The sequence below is a fragment of the Etheostoma spectabile genome, chromosome 10 (assembly GCF_008692095.1).
Source record: "Etheostoma spectabile isolate EspeVRDwgs_2016 chromosome 10, UIUC_Espe_1.0, whole genome shotgun sequence".
Classification (NCBI taxonomy): domain Eukaryota; kingdom Metazoa; phylum Chordata; class Actinopteri; order Perciformes; family Percidae; genus Etheostoma; species Etheostoma spectabile.
In genome coordinates, this window is record NC_045742.1 from 27,020,826 (window position 1) to 27,039,599 (window position 18,774).

The window sequence follows — 18,774 nt, forward strand, 5'->3', positions numbered from 1 at the left end:
GCAGAAAGTTTGTGTATTCAGCCTGTGAAACAGGTGAGTTGGCTGTGTGGTATCCTGCTTTTTTTTATTGTTTTAATACATTTGCTAAACTCTATCATGGTTAAGGAATTTTTTTCCTGACTTTTTTAGGGCTTTAAATAAAAGCATGTCAATAAACTCTACATGTCGGGCCCTTGATGTGTTTCTCATTTTCCAGTGTTGCCCTCAGTGAAGTTTAACAACCCTGGTGTAAGGGCCTTCTCTTTCACATGCGGTGCCAAAGACTCTCTATAACTTCTTAACCGTCACTGGCAGTGCTCCGTGTCTGAGAATATAAACAAAGTCACGTGACCTGGGGGCAAAGGGCCTCGCCAACGTCAGGCAAAAATAAATCAACATAAGATTGGATGACATTGTGATTCAATTGGATATAACTTTACTAATGATGGGCTTATTGTATTGAAGCAGCCACAAGAGCGGAAAAAAAAGATAGAAGTTTATTTAGGCTCTTACCAGAGGGGCAGCTCAGTCAATCAGGGAAAACGGGCTTTTGCAGGTGCAACATTAGCACTTCTCTGCCACCGAGAATGCTCTACGGCGTGCACATGTTCCGGAACAAAAGCTGAGATGATTATTGTCCATCAACCCACGGACATCATAATAGCCAAACCATGCAGATAGCTGAGTGTTTAGAGGGTTAAAAATTCAAACAGAAACACTGCAGTGGGTAAATAACATTGCAGGTTACCCTGTTACATGAAAAAAGTCATGTTTATGCGGTCTAACAGTTTCAGAGTCCTGCACATTAAAATAATGCAGCTGCAGCCCAATGCTGACCCGAATCTGTGGGAATAATCACGCACCCTTTTTTGACTACCCAAAAACATGAACATGTTTCTAATCTGATCCTTAAAATCACGGGCCAGCACAGTACAGCGTTCATAAATTAGCCTGCTTTATGACAAGCCACTAGCCATTAGGAGGAAGTAAAAACAACAAAGTACATCAAGGATGAAGAGACAAAGAAAATAAAGGAGCAAAGGTAAGGGGGGGGCGGGAGTAGGGGTGAAAGGGACCCTGGCTAATTCAGAACACTAGACGGGAGTGTTGTGCCAAGTCTGCCTCTCCTCTCTAACCCCCCTCCCCAACCCTTTTCTCTTTTAAAGGACCAAGGGGAGGCTGCAGCTTTCTAGTCATAAACATCTCGCGGGTAGGTCTGCACTGGGCCTTTGCCACGTTACACATTTGCTTATTTGAGAGAGAGAGAGAGAGAGAGAGAGAGAGAGAGAGAGAGAGAGAAAGAAAAAAAATGCAATTCTGGCACAAAATCTGCTTCTCTCCCTTTTCGCTCTCTGTCTGATCATTCCTCGAGGCAAGAGTTGAGGCTGTGATAGAGATTAGGACGGCAGCGCTACTGACAAGGCGGCTAAATCTACGCCGGCTGAAAAAAAAACCTGGCAGAAGCAGTGTTTGGGGAAGGATTGCTGGAAAAGAAACGCAGAGGGCTTTGACTAATAGCGAAGGAGAGAGACGGGGAGCCCGGTGTCAGGAAATGGAGCATTTTGGGCCGGGCCAACGTGGTTGATTGGGGAGACTAATCAGTTATGATGTAAGGCAGATGTCAGGCTCTTGCACGGCTGATTCAGGTTCATAAAAGAGTGTGTGTGCCTCCGTGTGTATATGTGTGCAGCGAGTACATCTGCAACTGCATGTGTGGCTGTTTAAGGCTGACTACACAATCTGTGTACATAAGAGGGTGTCAGTGGTACGCAGCCCATAGGGACTCACCCAGACAAACACTCTACACTCCCAAAATGCTGAAGTCACAACACTTGAAGAGCTACCGCCGTACCATGGCGAAACCACACGCCGCCACTCGCCACTATCAGACACAATATGGTGCCCATATGCCCGTGATGGCATCCAGATGAGTACATGGCGGGAAGCCATGTCGGATCCGACTAACCCACTCAGGATGGCTGACTCTGGTTCATCTGGATCGTTTTCTACCCACTGGACATCCAGCAAGGTTCTCACAGACAAACATTTGCTTTCGAACAGAGCGAAATAAGGTCAGGCTGCCTCTCCTCTGCACCCTCACCTGCTTTCATTTCCCTCTGTTGGATCCGTGAACTGATCATTCCATGTTTATTACGAGTTGGCACTGACACTTGTAGCGGTTGCCACAGTTTACTTTTTTCATTTTTATTTTTTTCCATCAGTTGGGATGACATTGTACTGACAATTGCTAAGAACTGGGAACGCATTACTAACACATTCAGTCAGCCAGACTCCCTAAACCACTTATCTGGAAGTAAAACCCAAAGTGAGCCCAACTAAAATGTGTAACAGTCCCTTAATGCCAATGCTGGATTACCTATAGGGCCCCAGCCCTCAGGGGCCCCAGAATCCATTGTGTCTTCTGTGTATCCATTGGTTTGAGCTGATTTGCTGGAGAATTTGCACCACTAAAATGCATTATCAACAAAGATATCCTGTATATATCATATAACCTAATCTTTTCTGTATTGTTTTAGTCTACATTGGGCTTGCATGATGCATATTGCTAATAGGGTTGTGTTTAAGCAAATTAGCAGAATGATTCTAAAACATGAAGTATAATTCCAACATGGGAATACTGGTTGCACCAGAATGAATAGAGACTTGAAGGCCACAGGGTTAACGGACATTGCACAAAGGGTGGTTAGTGGGAGGATTAGTAGGAGCCCAATAGAACATTTTTGCCCTGGGGACCCCCAACTTTATCCGATCGTGCTGATTGCACAGAAAAAAACTTTTATATGCACAAGTACTGCAAGTACAGTCAAAGTTAAACCAAAACGTTGGTGTGTAAACTGTGGTGTGTTCACGCAGTTTTGGTAACAATTTAATTCTCCTTCCAGATCTCAGCAATTAACTTTGGTTTTACAATGTTGTCATTACTGATCTGAATGATTGCTAGGACCATAAGATCCACGCTGAGCATGATTCATGATCTTGGAAAAAGTTTTATTACCCACTTCTAAATATTACTCAGAGATTCTGACCTAATCTCACAATCCCATTTGATGACAATTGTGCAAACTCCAACAGCTCATAAAGAACATGAGTATGTTTTCCTCTTTAAGAGTTTTTTTGACAACTGACCCAAGGTGTAATAAACTGAAATTATCCTTCAACTTTATATCAGTAACTGTTTGTCAAAAACAATATTACCAAAGCAAAATGCAAAGTGTAGGTCAAGATAATTTGGTTTGAAAGCAACGGTAATGTCAAATACCTCAGAAATGCAGCTCTGCAGATCATTCCAAAGCAAAGAGAAACCACTATAATAGTTATCCTTTTGTGTACTGTGTGTGTGTGTGTGTGTGTGTGTGTGTGTGTGTCTGTATGTGTGCGTTTGTTCTCACCGTAGATTGTGCATTGTTACTCTCTATGTCTGTCTTTCTGTGTCTCCGCTTCTCTACACCCACCACCTCACAGTTGCAGATTAGGCCGCTTAGCGCTCACCACGGGGCGAGCTAATCACCAAGGAAAGCAAGGGGTTGGGGAGGAGGGAGGCGAGAGAGAGAGAGAGAGAGAGAGAGAGAGGGGAGGGGAGTGGTGCTCAACTTCCCCCTGACCACCCCCCCCCCATTCCCCCATTCCCCCAACCCCCCTATCCAACCACCCGACCCCGCGCCAATCCCGCCCCCGTACTGCCCGCGGGGCACCGTCACGGTGACAGCGGTGTGACAGTAATCTTCCAGTGACACTTTTCTGTTTTTTCTTTCTTTCTTTTTCTATTTTTTAATGGGAGGGTGGGTTGAGAGGGGGAATAGCGGGGGGTGGTGGGAGGGGGTATATTGTTACCCTCCTCCACACACACACACATACACACACACACACACACACACACACACACACACACAACACCCCCTCACCCTACCCAGAGGTACCGTGACACTTAGACGATTGCCCCCCAGAAAAGGCAACAACACGGCGGCACTATGCCGAGCGTCGCCGGCAACCGGCACAGCCAGCCAGGAGCACAGAGATGCCTACTCTCCCTCGCCTCTAAAAATACTTCCACACAATGCATCTGATAATAGGTTTATGCAATGATGCGCCGGCGCTTGGTAATGTATCCACCCCAACATCACCCACCACCACCAGGGGGGAAAAAGGAAGGACTGCAACTGATTGACTTTCAGCCTTTGATAGTGCAAACAGTGTTACGTTTTGACACCACCGCCTCTATATCAGAGTCGAAATGGACAAAGACACAAGGAAGACACTGACGAGCAGTAGTGTCGAAACGTTACGTCTGTTTGCAACTCAATCGGTTTGCTCCGATCCTCTTTTTTTTTCCCCCTTGGAAGTTGGCTGTCCTCGAACCTGATTCAGCTGAATGTTGCCGTAAGTCGCGCGGAGAGAAAATTACAATGCACTGCATGTCACACCGGAGACGTTTAGTTGTAGCACAAAATCACCGTATGTTAACTTGCTACATGTCTCAGATGTAAGTATCAGTATTATCTCAAATAAGGACAAAATATAAAATATGGATGTCAGGTTAGGGATATAAAGGATAGGGTTAAAGCAATTTTACATGTATCTTACTGTAAATAATGCCCCTGCAAATCCATCTTTTAATTCTGAACCCATTTTTTAAAGGCTCAGTAAACTGGGAACTGTCGTTTTAAGCAAACAATACTCCAGCAGGAGCAAAAAGTGCATTTGTCGGGGACTATTTTCAAGTGCGGATTTGTACACATTTGGTGGAGTAAGTCATCACCGTAGCAAGACACACATATGTCTCCGGGCCAGAGGAATACTACAGAGAGTGTGTAATGATACTGATGGAGCTCAGAGAGGAATAAGCTACCCAGACAACACTTGTTAGTAGGATCAAGTCATTCTCGCTTTTAGGTCTTTTCATGGAATTTGCCGACAATAACATAAATATAAAATATCCCCAACCTCCTCCTTTAAATCTGTGTTTTCTCAAATGGGGGTGTGTGTACCCCTGGAGTACTGCAAGGAGTATACGTGGGATTTTTTCAAATGTCTAATTTAAAATTATATATGAATCATGCATGTTTCCTAAAATTATTTTAACACTATAAAATGATGAATTAATTTAGGGATTCTGAACATTTGAAATGCAGCATAGTGTTTCAGTTACTACATTGTTGTTTAGTGAATTTGAAATGTACCGCTCCTCTTTACATAGCTAGGCATTGTTTAGTTTTTTTTGGGGGGGGAGTACCTGGATGAAAACACTTATTTCAAAATGGGGTAGCCATTGTTCAAAAAATCAAATCTTTTACAACAACAACAAAAAACGTTTGAGGACCACTGCTTTAAATAACACGGCCACTGCTGGAACTGAGAATACATGTAGCAAAAAGACAGATAGGAAGAAAGGAGAAAAAAAAATAATACCCCGACAGAGGTCACGGAGAAGCACAACCTACGCCGCACGCTGAGTTATGATCGCAAAACCACGTGTTTATTGTAAGTTATTCTCTATGCGTGTTTGCGTTGGCGCCGCACGTAGGAATCCCATTTCCTCGTTGAGCCCGATGAGGAGCAATGTGTCGACGCATGTGTCAGTGGAAGCAGGAGGTAGCACTCCAGACAATAGAGAAAGAGCCAGATTTAAGAGCAGTGTCGCTCGGTGTGCGCCAAGCATCTCCATAAATCCTAATACACTGTCGTTCCCCGTGGAACGGAAAGAAAAAACAGAAAGGCAAAGAAAGGGAGAGAAACAAATGCATTTTCCTCTTATCTATGTCTTTCACTCTCCTTCCCCCCAGTGAGTGAGGCAGAAGGGAATAAATGGCTCTCCTCTCCTCTCCTCTCCTCCTCTCCTCTCCTCTCCTCTCCTCTCCTCTCCTCTCCACTCCACTCCACTCCTCTCCTCTCGGCTCGGTGTGGGCTGACAGCGCAGCAGATGGTGGTTTAAGCAGTGAATTTATGAGCGCCACAATCTTAATGTTGCAGAAAGAAAAGAAAAGGACTCGCATCAAACGCCACTGACAAATGCACTTGCTAATATTAATGCACTCCTCATTCATCCAATATGCTGCCTAATTGCTTTTCTGTACACAGTAATATGGCACCTGCTGCTCAAGTCCGGCGCTCGTGCGTCAGGAGAGGGGAGATTGAGTGTGGGGGGGGGTTCTCTCTTTCTCTCTCTCTCTCTCTCTCTCTCTCTCTCTGTCTTTCTGTCTCCCCCTTTCTCTGTGATGAATGCACGGCTGTGGATCATGCGCCAGACCTGTCAGTGTTCCTAATTAAAATTTTATACTTACAGGCTCAGGGAAGAGGAAAAAAAAGGTGGAAAGCACTCAGTAAACAATCAGTTATGAGAGGAGAGGAAGGGAGAGGCCATCACACACACAACACACACACCACACACACACACACACACACAGAGACGCATACGCCTGCAAGGTGCGACACACACTGAAGCACACACAGTCCACTTTTATGTACAGCATCATACAGTGAAGATCCGTGGACTTTATTAGAGCTTAACAAGGCCGTCTTTCCCGCAGATCAAGCCCGTATCCGAACGGGCCTGAAGAGCTGCACGCCGCCCACCTTTGCTGCAAAGAAGAAGACTCTTTCATGAGCTCTTGTGGACACGCCATTTGACATAGAAGCACAAAGGGAGTTGGGCTGTGTGTCACCGTCAAAGCATCATCCCCATCAGGTAGTAAAAAAAACACCATCGTCCGCGTCACCATGAGCTGATTTTCTTCCTTTCTTTTTGTTATTATTATTATCATTCAGACTTTTCTCTACTGAAATCTGACTTTTGAAAGTCAGACCGATGAATATCATTATTTTAGCGCCTTGCATTGTGTGTTGGGGTCCATCTGGGGCCCGTGCTAGCCCCCTATACAGCCCCAGCATTATCTGCCCTCCAGCTGCTGTTAAATGCACCAAATTGTGAAATAATGAGTTTGTAAATTGCACGCAATTACGGATGCAAATTGAATAAATCCTCCAAACTGTAGATTGTCCCTTTCTCCTCACGTCAACGCTTAATTGATGCGTGTTTGATGGAGAGCAGCAGGTATTTCCTTGAGCGGTTGGGATGAGAAACTGAAAATGCGTTTTGTTGTTGCGAGGCGTCCGAGGCTGTGAAAAAGACGAACAGGGATTTGATGGAACGCGAGTGCGGCGGTTGTTGGAATGAGAGGCGCAGTGGGCCTCGGTGAAGGATCAATGCGTGCGCTGAGCGCCGGGAAGGAAATCCACAACGGCAATAAAAAAACACAAGAAAGCGGTCGGTGGTTTCCACACCTGAGGGTCAGGACTTCCCCCAAAGGGGTCACGTGATAAGTCCGAGGGGTCGCTAAATGGCGAAAGGGAGAGGAGAGAAGCAAAAATACATTTCTACTTTTTCAAAAGTACGAGTCATTTTTGTTCTGACTTGTTTCTAAGAATTCATTTCCCCAATGTGGAAAAAAATTGGGAAAAGAAGACACATTTTTTTCAGCTGCTCTCTGCTCATAAACACAGGAACTCTGTGATGAGGGTTCATACGGAAAAAAAGTTTCTTTATTTTAATGGCACGGAAGCAAAAAAGTGTTAGGAGACAGTGCTGTGGGTTATGAATATTATTGTCGCTGTCGGGCAATGTCAGAGTGAGGGGGCTGAAACGTGGATGTTCGTTTTGGGAAATTTGGACGTGCCGGTGCGTCTTTCGTATGTTTTTCCTCTGTTTAACATAGACGAGGCGATTTTATCCGACTTTGTCTGACGTAAATCGCTCAAAGAAATGATTTTAAATAAGCCTTTTTTTCCACTTTCTAAATACAGTTTTATATATACATATACACGTTTTTTTTTCAGCGACGATATGTTTATCATCACAAAATAATGTGTCACTTTACCCATGCATAATAGAAATACTAAAGTAATATAACAGTGTTATTAACTGTTGAGAAAACCAGGCCCGGTCATTATTTATTTTGGACCAAGGCCCAATAGAGATGTTGTGGAAAAAAAAAAAAATATATGTGTATTCTCATGTCATGAGTCCCCCCTAACAACCCCCCCCCACAAAGTCTGTATATTTTAAAGAAAAATTCAAACGTTTCTAATTACTTGTATTCTTTCAAAATTCATTTAACGAGTTTTGTGTTCAATTATACTTTCTGTCTGTGTTGCAGACTGAAAGTGTGTCAAAGCTGTCTCGGAACCCATTTTTTTCATACTATTTTATTATTGTGATGGCCTATAAATTGTCACACAAGTCTGGAAATACTGGTGATAAATTAATCCCAATTTAGTTTTAGTGGAGTGTGTGGCTGCTAACAAACACACACAGAGCTGTAATATATCACAGTTCCATAAATAACTGCACAAATGATAAACCTTCTATTCAATATTTGAGCCTATTTCAACAGATGATTACTATCTATTAACTATATAAATCCTGATCCACCGGAACCTGACTGAAGTGTTCCCAAAAGTTCCTCTTCTCATCTAAGGGAAGATCAATTATTAATCTCAAAAACAGCATATGTAAGTGGTAATAATGAGGCAGCAGACACTGAGACATCACACACACAGTCAATCACACAGGATTCACTTTGAGCATCTGACACACACACACACACACACAAACACACACACACACACACACACACACACACACTCTGCTTTTACCTCTCCTTTCCCCAGTGTGTCTGTGCATGTGGGCGGATGTTTTGCATGCATTTATCTTGTCTGTGTGTGTGTACGTATGTACCGTGTGTGTGTGTGTGAGTGTGTGTGTGTGTGCGTGCGTGCGTGCATGCACGGGCTAACTCTTTAATGAGTGAAATGGAGAACACTATACACCTGAAGGCACACGTCAACACGCCAAGAACAGCCATCAGCTCAGGACTTGAGTCATATCCAGCTGTTCACACACACACACACACACACACACACACACACACACACACAAACTGAAGTATGTTCAACTGCATGTGTGCATGAATATACAAAAACACAGATTTGACATTGAGTATCAAGTTTTAAAGTAATGAAAAAGGATATTTTCCAGTGCTATTCCACCCCTCTCATTACAACTAACACAATCAACTGGGGTTTCCCCCATGAGAACAATAACTGGCATTAGTTTAATTCCTTCCAAGTCTAAACAGAATCATCGTACATAGTGTTAATAAAGCATGTGTTCATAGCTACTGAACTGATTTAAAAATTACCGGAATTATCCAATAGGGTGGGATTATAGAAAAGGCTTTCTGAAAAGAGATTAAGCAAAAATAGTTGTAGGAATAGATTAAAGACAGTTATCTTAAATGTGCCGTTGTGCTGACGTCGCCATGTGTTTTACAGTGTGAGTGTTTTAGGGGGAACAGTTGAGAAGAAACGAAAAAGGCCTCCCTGAATTAATCACCGGCACATTTGCAAGTCGCAGAGACCAGACCAGAGCATCGCCATCATCATCATCATCATCTTCGCCGGGGATGTACTGTGCTACCCACAATCTTTTTCCACAAGCCGACTAATTAGCCCCAGAAAGGTCAAGTAAAGTCAGAGTGTGATTAGAGTGGAAGAGGAGGAGAGAGAGAAAAAGGGAGGGGGACAGGAGTCGGAGGGAGGATATGAGACAGACAAGAAGAAGAAGAAGAAGAAGAAGAAGAAGGAGAAGCTCACATACATCTAGTTTTGGACCCGTGCCAGAATGTCTCCTTTAATTTTTCCTTTCACCGTCCTTTCTCTTCCTCCTTTTACCCGACTGAGAGCTTTTTTCTACAAAACGTTGGCTTCAATTTTTAGTGAAATGCTTATGTTGCAGCACCTGGACACATCGGCTAAGCTGGCCCTATCAGGTAAGGGTTCCCAGGAGGGTCATTAAAAGCAGATCGGACCTGCCTGGGTGCCAGCCGCGATGCGGAGAAGGCCTCGAGGATCAAATGCGGCAAAGACGGCTGTGTTTCTGTGCTTTTAGGGAAGGCGTGTGTGCAGTTTGTAAGTCATTTTGCGTGTTTTTTCCCCCCTGTTTTTATTCATATCTGTAGTCATTATTGCTTGACGCTGCATGATTACAAACCGGAGGTCGTGGGCAGATTACCAACCACTCTGTTCACCACTACATTACCTGCCTCTTTCCGTGCATGCGTTTGCTGTGTGTAGGAATCAGATGCACACAGGTGATGTGTGTATGTGCGTGTGTGTGTGTGTGTGTGTGTGTGCGTGTGTGTCGGTCGAGTGCCAAGTAAAGACATGACGGTACTGTGGATGCAGGACCGGTGCTATTCCCAGCAAGCCTGCTACAGTGGTCTTGCCGCAGGCTTCTCCCCTGGCTCAATGTTGAGTCAAAACAGTCAAACATCTCCTGTGGTAAAAAAAAATTATATATATATATATATATATATATATATATATATATATATATATATATAAAATGAGAAAAAAAACTGTCAACAGCAAAACACAGCAACGTGTTGGATGACAATGACACTGACACTGCACTCCCAACCTCTGGGGAATTCACTGGAGTGAAGAGCCGGCATACACTTACAGTAGCGTTACACATCCAGTGATGTACAGTATGTGTCATTCTGCAAGCTCTTCTGAGCAACATATCCTTTGCTACGCAGAGCTCTCTCTCTCTCTCACACACGCACACACAGACACACACACACACACACACACAAAGACAATGGCTGTACATTTGCCCCTCTACCTGAAACAGCCTTAACCCTGAGGGGAGTGGTGTTTTAAGACATTCAAACACACACTCACACACACACACACACACACACACACACACACATACAGACGCAAGGTAAGTGGACCCGCAGCCTTAATGTGGTTTAATCACTCCCAGCACATCCATCAGGGGCTCCAGCAGAGGAGTGGAGTATTTTATCACCACTTTTAAGGGTTATTAGTACAAATACACTGTCACCCTGCATTACCACTGCAGCGCTTTAGGGTGCCATGCCCCCACCACATTCATTACAATCTCTATCGATATCTATCAGAACTAAACGCTCCCTCTTTCTTCCCCCACCTTCCCCCTTCCACGTCCTCTCCTCACACACTCGCTGCCATTAAAAGATGAAGACCGACTCCCACTTACCCTCCCCACCTCCTCCTCCTCCTCCTCCTCCCCACTCCTCCTCCTCCTCCTCCTCCCCCTGCCTCGGTGCCTCTGTCTCCCTTCACCTCCTTTGACACACACCTCTAAAAGTTTCACCCATTTATCGTCCGTGCTCTTCCGGCCTGACGCTGTGTGCTGACTTGATGGAGTTTGGCGGCTGGCAAGGACACAGCCATAGACGGTGACTTTAAGAGCCCGGTGGTCACCCCGCGAAAAAAAAAAAGAAGGAAAAAAAAAAAAAAGAAATAAAGAAGGGAAAATTCCTGGACCGATGACTTCTTTTTCAGGCAGGCTGGCACTTATTCACTTCGCTCCATTACCAGGCGTGCAAAGGTGAGAGGATTAAGAGAGATTAGCTTTTTTTTTTTTTTTTTTTTTTTTTTTTTTTTTGATGTGTAAAGTTACTTGAGAACAAGGACAGTTTGTCGTTTCTGGTAGCGGGGAGGTGAAGTGGGGGATATCAATCAAGCAGCATCGGACACCCATGGAGTCCATTACTGACTAGCAAGACTGACATTTGGACAAATTTGAAGGGATGTTCTTGTTCAGCTCTTTCAGGCAATGATAATGTGTAGGGCGTACCGTATCTGTGTGTGTGTCAGTTCCTATGTGTCTATTGCAAGCATGGGCCCTATATCATTATTAGTGTAATTAGCTGTGTATGACAGATCTTAGCACTAGAGATATAGTTATATTTAATCTAGAAATCAGTCACTACATGTTTTCATACTGTATAAAACACAAGAATTAAGTCATACAGTCTATTTAACAGCCTTTAAATAAGCAGTCTGTTGTGTTGTAGCAGAAAAACCTAAAGCAGCAGAAATGCCAATGTCTATTTATTGCAAAATTCAACGTCATTTGATATTTCTTTCATATCGTAATCCTAGGTAAGACAAATTTATGGAGCTTTTACAGCTTTCTATTGTGTCTGCACTATCTGCATCTTCTCCTGTAATATTCCTAATCCCACGTACACTACACACACAACAGCAGGTGCTTTCAGTCAAACCGTGTGTAAAACAAACACAATTTCTTATTTCACAAACTAAAACACACATTAGAAATACATTTCCTGCTCCGTTGTTGCTCCTCGTGATACGCTATCTAGGCTAATGTGGAATGGATATTCAGCGCAGACTTCTGCTGAGTTTGTCATTTCGCTTCCAACAGACACTGTGTGTGAACCTTTATCTGCATCTTCTCCTGTAATAGTCCTAATCCCACACACACACACACACACACACACACACAGGCTAATTTGCCCTGGTTTTCCATTTCTGTGAGGAGTTAGTACGACATTATGCAAGCTAACTTGCATTTTGAACTTCAAATAAATGAGATTAATCTGGCAAAAAGTTAAGGCGGCAGTTAAGTTTAGGCACCAAAACGACTACTTAAATGCTTTAGTGCGTAACTTTTGGATATTAATGAACGTCTGTTGCATTCAAGCCGTGGCCAAATGAGTTGCTACAAAGCTAATTAAGACTATCAGCTCCACACAACTCTCTCTGGATTTCTCAGTATGGCTGTGTTTAGAAGATTGTGTCGTCCGACAACTTTTCACATGCAGAAACTGGAGTGACGACAACTACCTCTTCTGAAGAGTCCACCGTGTTGTTTTCAATCATCCGTGTCCTCCTTGGCTACTAGCAACTGCATGGGGGAGGAGCGGAGCGCGTGCACGCTCATGTAAGGCTTGCAGTGCTGGTGTCATTACTTAGAATCCCTCATGAAGGAGACAGAAACTACGCACTATAGCTTTAAGTACGGGAAAAAGATTGTGATTTGGATTAAAACACACCTTTACTGGGTGATATGATATTATTAGATTAGGTTAGAGTCGCGAAGATTTGTGTTACTTCCGGACGTAGCTGCATCCTTTCTAGCCTCAACCCTCAGTTCAACCACTGAGGTTTAACAATTACATTATTCCGAAGATCCATTCTTACATCTGTAGGTCTAAACATTGCAATATTTGCCACCCCCCTGCCTATAGCATATTAAAAACAGAGCTTTGAGTCCTGATGCCGCTACATGGCAGCTGTTGGCCACAGGTTCCCTGGCTGGGGAAGGTTATTTGGAGGTAAACCCACACAGCTTGGGCTCGCTAAGTGGCACAATTATCATGCTTACACAGTATTTACGTCCATGGCACACACCTGGCACTATTGCCTTGGTGTGCATTACTATATAAAACCAACCTCGAGAAAATGCATACAAGGCCCCAAACCACCCCCCCCTCTCTGAAAAAAGAAGAGGACCAATTTCGGTTTGAGGTTGATATATAGCAGCTAGCTCCAAATTAAAAAGAGATTACAGAAAGAAACATTAAAATCCCGCTGCTGAAACCGCCTCAAAGCATGTAGGTAATAAAAAAAATAAAAATCTTGAGTGTATGTAAACTGTCTGCATATTGGCGTTTACATTCAAGCATGCACAAAAAGACAGATTGTTTAATGACCACGTCTACATCACACGGACTCCATATGTTGCATCTCTCATCTCCCCACACACACTCATTAGCAAAACACAACCACTTCAGTCATTTTTGTGCTGTTTCAGACCCCCCCCCCCCCTCCTCTCCTCCCCATCTGATCAGGTGGATGTTTATTCCCCCCTAATTATTTTCTTCTGCCCCCCTCCCAGGATCATCATATGAAATAAAACTCTATCCTTGGATTCCCCAAGTTCTCGTTATCCAGTCGCACACATTTTACTGTGAAATAAAAACAGCTTCATAATGGATGTTGGATTTTTGACCCCTTGCTTTTCGGGGCCATGCAAAGGTCAGGGAAATTATTTTTTCCCACTGTTGCAGGGGAAAGATGGAGGAAAAAAGCTGCGGGAAACACAGAGGATCCGAAAGGTTATGGCTACAGGAAGACCTGTGTAACTTAAACCTTTTATTAGCGAGTTTCACGATTCAAACGCTCCCGTGTTCCTCAGTCAGTGCCTTGCATACATTGTGAAATTTGAACAGATCGCAGATATGGAAGTGTATCTTTGTTTTTTGTTGGTTTTTTTGCAGCGTTTTTCTCCAAATTGAATTTACCTCTAAAAGCACCGTTAAGGATGTGTTTGTGTGTGTGTGTGTGTGTGTGTGTGTGTGTGTGTGTGTGTGTGTGTGTGTGTGTGTGTGTGTGCGTGCGTGCGTGCGTATGAAGCACCTCGAGCACCGCTGTCATCCTTTTGAGAACAAAAGCGCTCAGCATCACAAGCCGGTCCAAGCCGAGTTCTGCCCTGTTATTTATGGAAAACGAGGAGTGTATGGATTAAACAGATGATGCCAAGGCGCACAACAACAACAACCACAACAACAACAACAACAACAAACGAAGCCATGATTCATTTCCCAAATCGTGGAAAAGGGCCAAAAGGACAAACAAATCAATGGCAGTTTGGATTATATCTGGCCCCGAGCATTGACGGGTCCTGGAGTTTTTGGCATGAATGGATAATGTGTAAAGTGCAGTTTTCTTTAGATGAAGCCAGGCCAGCCAAAGCTACGATATATATGCTATTCCGTTCGCTCAAGACACACATTTGAAGCACCTGGTAGTCGTAGTGAACTCTTCCATCAGCTGTGGCGTGCTAACCACATATTACTCCCCCTCTTTCTTTTTTCAGCTCGAGCAGAGAAAAAAGTGATGCTGATGATTTTAAGAGACACCGGCGAGATCCATCAAATTAGAAACCAGCCAAAACAATCAAATAATGCACGGGATAAATGATGTCATACTGTAAAATCGATGGCTTATTGTCCGGGCAGAGGGCCAATTCACATTGCTGCACTGGTTATGCAAAATGGAAGGAATGCTTTTCGAACGTGAGCTAGTCATCGATACGCGACGGCAGCGCCCCCCCCCCCCCCATCGTTATTCAATGCAAATCTGATATGTGTTTGTGTGCTGACGGCGGCCCTGTTGAAAAAGCCACATGTGAGGGAGGATGAGGAAGAAGAGGGAAGCGAGGGAGGGAGGGACGGAGGGAGGGAGGGAGAGCGGAGAAGAGACGAGGCCCTGGCTGGCTGCCACTCATCTGGGCACCTTCTCTAAGCAGGGCAGAAAATCAAATACGCCGGGAAAGAATTAAAAGGAGAAAGAGAGAAGGAGAGAAAGAAAAATGATTTTTCGTATAAATAGCAGAGCTTGCCAGAAGGCAGAGGAAATGAGAGCAAGTGAGCGCTGGAAAAGAAGGGCTTGAGCTTGACACGGGGCTTAAAATTGAGAGATGGTGGGGGGGGGGGGCGAAAGAGAAGGGACCTACTGCGCGAAAATGTCTCCAACCAAAGCAAGGATTAGTGTTCCAACCTCCTCCACCGCCAAGATCCGCCAGTACAACTAATCACCTTCACAGCTTCTCTCGCTCCCTCTCTTCTTCATCTTCTTCTCTTCTCTCTGTTCTTTTCTTTTTTTACTCTTTAATTCCCCTCTTCTTCTTCTTCTTCTTCTTCTCATTCTTCTTCTTTTTCTGTGCCTCCACTCTCCTCTGCTCTTTAAAGTATCATTTCGCCCCTCTCGTTGTCTTTATGGCTAAAATTAAAGCGAGAGTGTGTTCTGCCAAGAGCGATTAGCCGCCGCAGCCTAACGGGGTGCAGCAGAGGTGCTCGGGTTTTTTAAGTCAATGTAGTGCACGGTAGATTAACGGGGGGGGGGGGGGGCATCTACATATATGATGACAAGGGGATGTTGCAGATAAGACCCACACTCCCTCTCCTTCCTTCCTTTGCTCTCTATCTCTCTCTCTCTCTCTTTTAGTGTTTCTGTCTGTCAAATTCCCTCTGTCACTCCATCCCTCACTCTCTGATCCCCCCCCCCCACCCATACCGCCTTCCCCACCTGTCGGTCCATCCTTCCCTCCTTCTTCTCCCCCCCGTCGCTGCCATCCATTTCCTCTCCCTTGACGAGGCTCCTCACAAAGATGGCGACGGCGACAAGTACGACGGCGCATAAACATAAACAAGTCAAATTGATCACACAGGAGATGAGCCAGGCGCTGGATTTTTAAGGAGGGAAGGGGCAAGGGGGGGGGGGGCATGAAACAGACAGTAGCGATTAAGCTTCTTTTTCCCTCTTCTTTTTCTCTTTTACTCTTGAGCTCAATCTCTCTTTTCCTCTTGTAGAAGGTTGGGGGGGGTACTTCATGAGCAGATGCCTGGCATGCGACTGCAGCCGGGGGAGTGTGTGAATTCATTCTCCTCCGCTATAAATACGCGTTGTGTCTCTGTATAGGTGCGAGCGCAAAATGTAATTAGGCAGTGAGGCAGAAAAAGCAGAGCTGCCTTTCTCCGTGTTTGCATATTTTGTCCACAAATAATGTACTACAAAGGCAAAGAGGGGAGAAATCTCTCTTGAATATTCATTTTACAAAATAACCGTTTGCTGATAAGGCCAAGGCTTGTGATAATCAATTAGCTAAATGTTCTACAAAAACCTGGCAAGAAGTGGGGAAAAAAGGCAATCGTGATAAATGTGTGTGTGTGTGTGTGTTGGTGAAACCAAATGACGACTTCAGCAGAAGTCTGAATATGAATATCCATTCCACATTAGCCTAGATAAATTATCACAAAGAACAAAAAAGGGAGCAGGATACGTATTTATAATGAGTTTGTTTTTAGTGTTCGTACGATAAGAAATAGTTTGTTTTACATGCAGTGTGCCTAAACGCACCTGCTGTTGCCTGTGTAGTGTGCATGCGTGGGATTAGGAACATTACAGGAGAAGATGCAGATGGAGTGTGTGTGTGTGTTGTGTGTGTGTGTGTGTGTGTGTGTGTGTGTGTGTGTGTGTGTGTGTGTGTGTGTGTGTGTGTGTGTGTGTGTGAGGTCAGCAGAGTGCCAGGCGTATGATTTTGTTTTTCCGAGCAATGAAAAAAGAAAATCACATCTTTGGCCTTCTCTACAAAGGATGAAACTAATAATTATTTACATTATCGATTAATCCGATGCATATTTTTTTCATTTATTAGTCAAATGTTTGGTCAAAAAAACACACACAAAAAAAAAGTGTAAATTGTCACAATTCCCAAAAGCTCAAAGTGACTTCTTCAAAGTGCGTGCTTCATTTGGCCTAAAGTAAAAAAAAAAAAAAGGATGTTCAATATCTAATGCTAAACGTCTACACGGGCACTCCATGGACAAACATGCAGATCCACAGAATGGAAAGAATCAGTTACACTTAAAGGCATCTATAAGAGTCTCATGACACAGTGCAAAATAGGGTTAGGGTTAGGGTTAGGGTAAAAAAGTAGTGAGGGGCAGGGGCACAAGGGGACCACTGGTATGTATAAAACACTTAAAACCTCCTTAAAAAACCTGGCTTGGTTCTATGAAAGCTGTTTAAAAGAAGGCCAAATGCTCAGAGCAGGGTAAAAGAACCCTCTACTGGAGCCCCTGATGGATGTGCTGGGAGTGATTAAACCACATTAAGGCTGCGGGTCCATTTACCTTGCGTCTGTGTGTGTGTGTGTGTGTGTGTGTGTGTGTGTGTGACACAATCCTAACCCTAACCCTAGGGTTAGGGTTAGGATTGTGTCTTGACTATGTCATGACAGTGTCATGTCACTCTTATCAAGCTACCTTCAAATAAAGTGTTTCCAAAAAATCGCTCTAGTACTGCAACTGCCAATCACTTCCACTATTGATTCATCGAACAACTATTTTCTCATTTCATTCAGTCATTCATTGTTTGTTTGTGTTGTATTTATGTGTATAAATGTACGTCGCAATTTCCAACTGCTCACGTCATGTGTCTTTAAAGTACTCGTTTTTATCTGATCAAGAGTCCAAAACCCCGAGGATATTACATGCTTGAACGCAAGAAGCACAAAACAAAGACACCGAATTAAGTGATTCATTGATCACTGAGTTGTCTTCATCATGTACCATTTGTGTAGCTGTGTGTAATTTTCCCTCTTTTGTTTCTTCTTTTGGAGCGGGGCTGCATGGGAACGCAATGAATTTCAGTGTAAACTGACAATACAGTTGTATCGTATCATCATAGTTGCTGATTCATTTTTCTGTCAATCAACATATTGATGATTGAACAGTTAGTTTCAGTTCTAGATCCCTGCACACACACACAAGTCATATTCTACTTATTCCCATAAGTCTAATTGTGCAATGTGTCCAACGTAATTGGATTATTGTACATTAAAGCAGTGCCGTAGTATTATGCATCACAGTTGTTACCACTACACCGTTGCATTGGAAATCAATTGCAATACATGTAATTAGGCCTAGTGCCTATTAATAACACCAACAAATACTAGTGTTAGATGTAAGCAGCTGGTTTTTATTAAAAAGAATGCAAGTCACCACGAGGCTTCCCTGCTTCTCCTCTAGGCCCTGTGCCCCTGTTGCCATGCAGGCAGTGGTGGGATGTAACTATGTACATTTACTCTAGTACTGGACTAATCTCGAGACCCTCCTCCACAACACTGCGGAGGAGGGCCTGTCGAGTCCACATAGCAGTCCGGAATGGGAGAAAAAACATGCTTTGGTTCATTAGCATTTCTTTAAACCAATCACAATCGTCATGGGCGGGGCTAAGCACCGTACTGAGCCGCGGTGCCTCTGCAAACTGTTTTTGGTGGAACATGTGTACGTTTAAATGTAAGTTGTTTTAGTCGTGCGAGGGAAAACTCCGATTGGACAGATAGTCTAGCTAGCT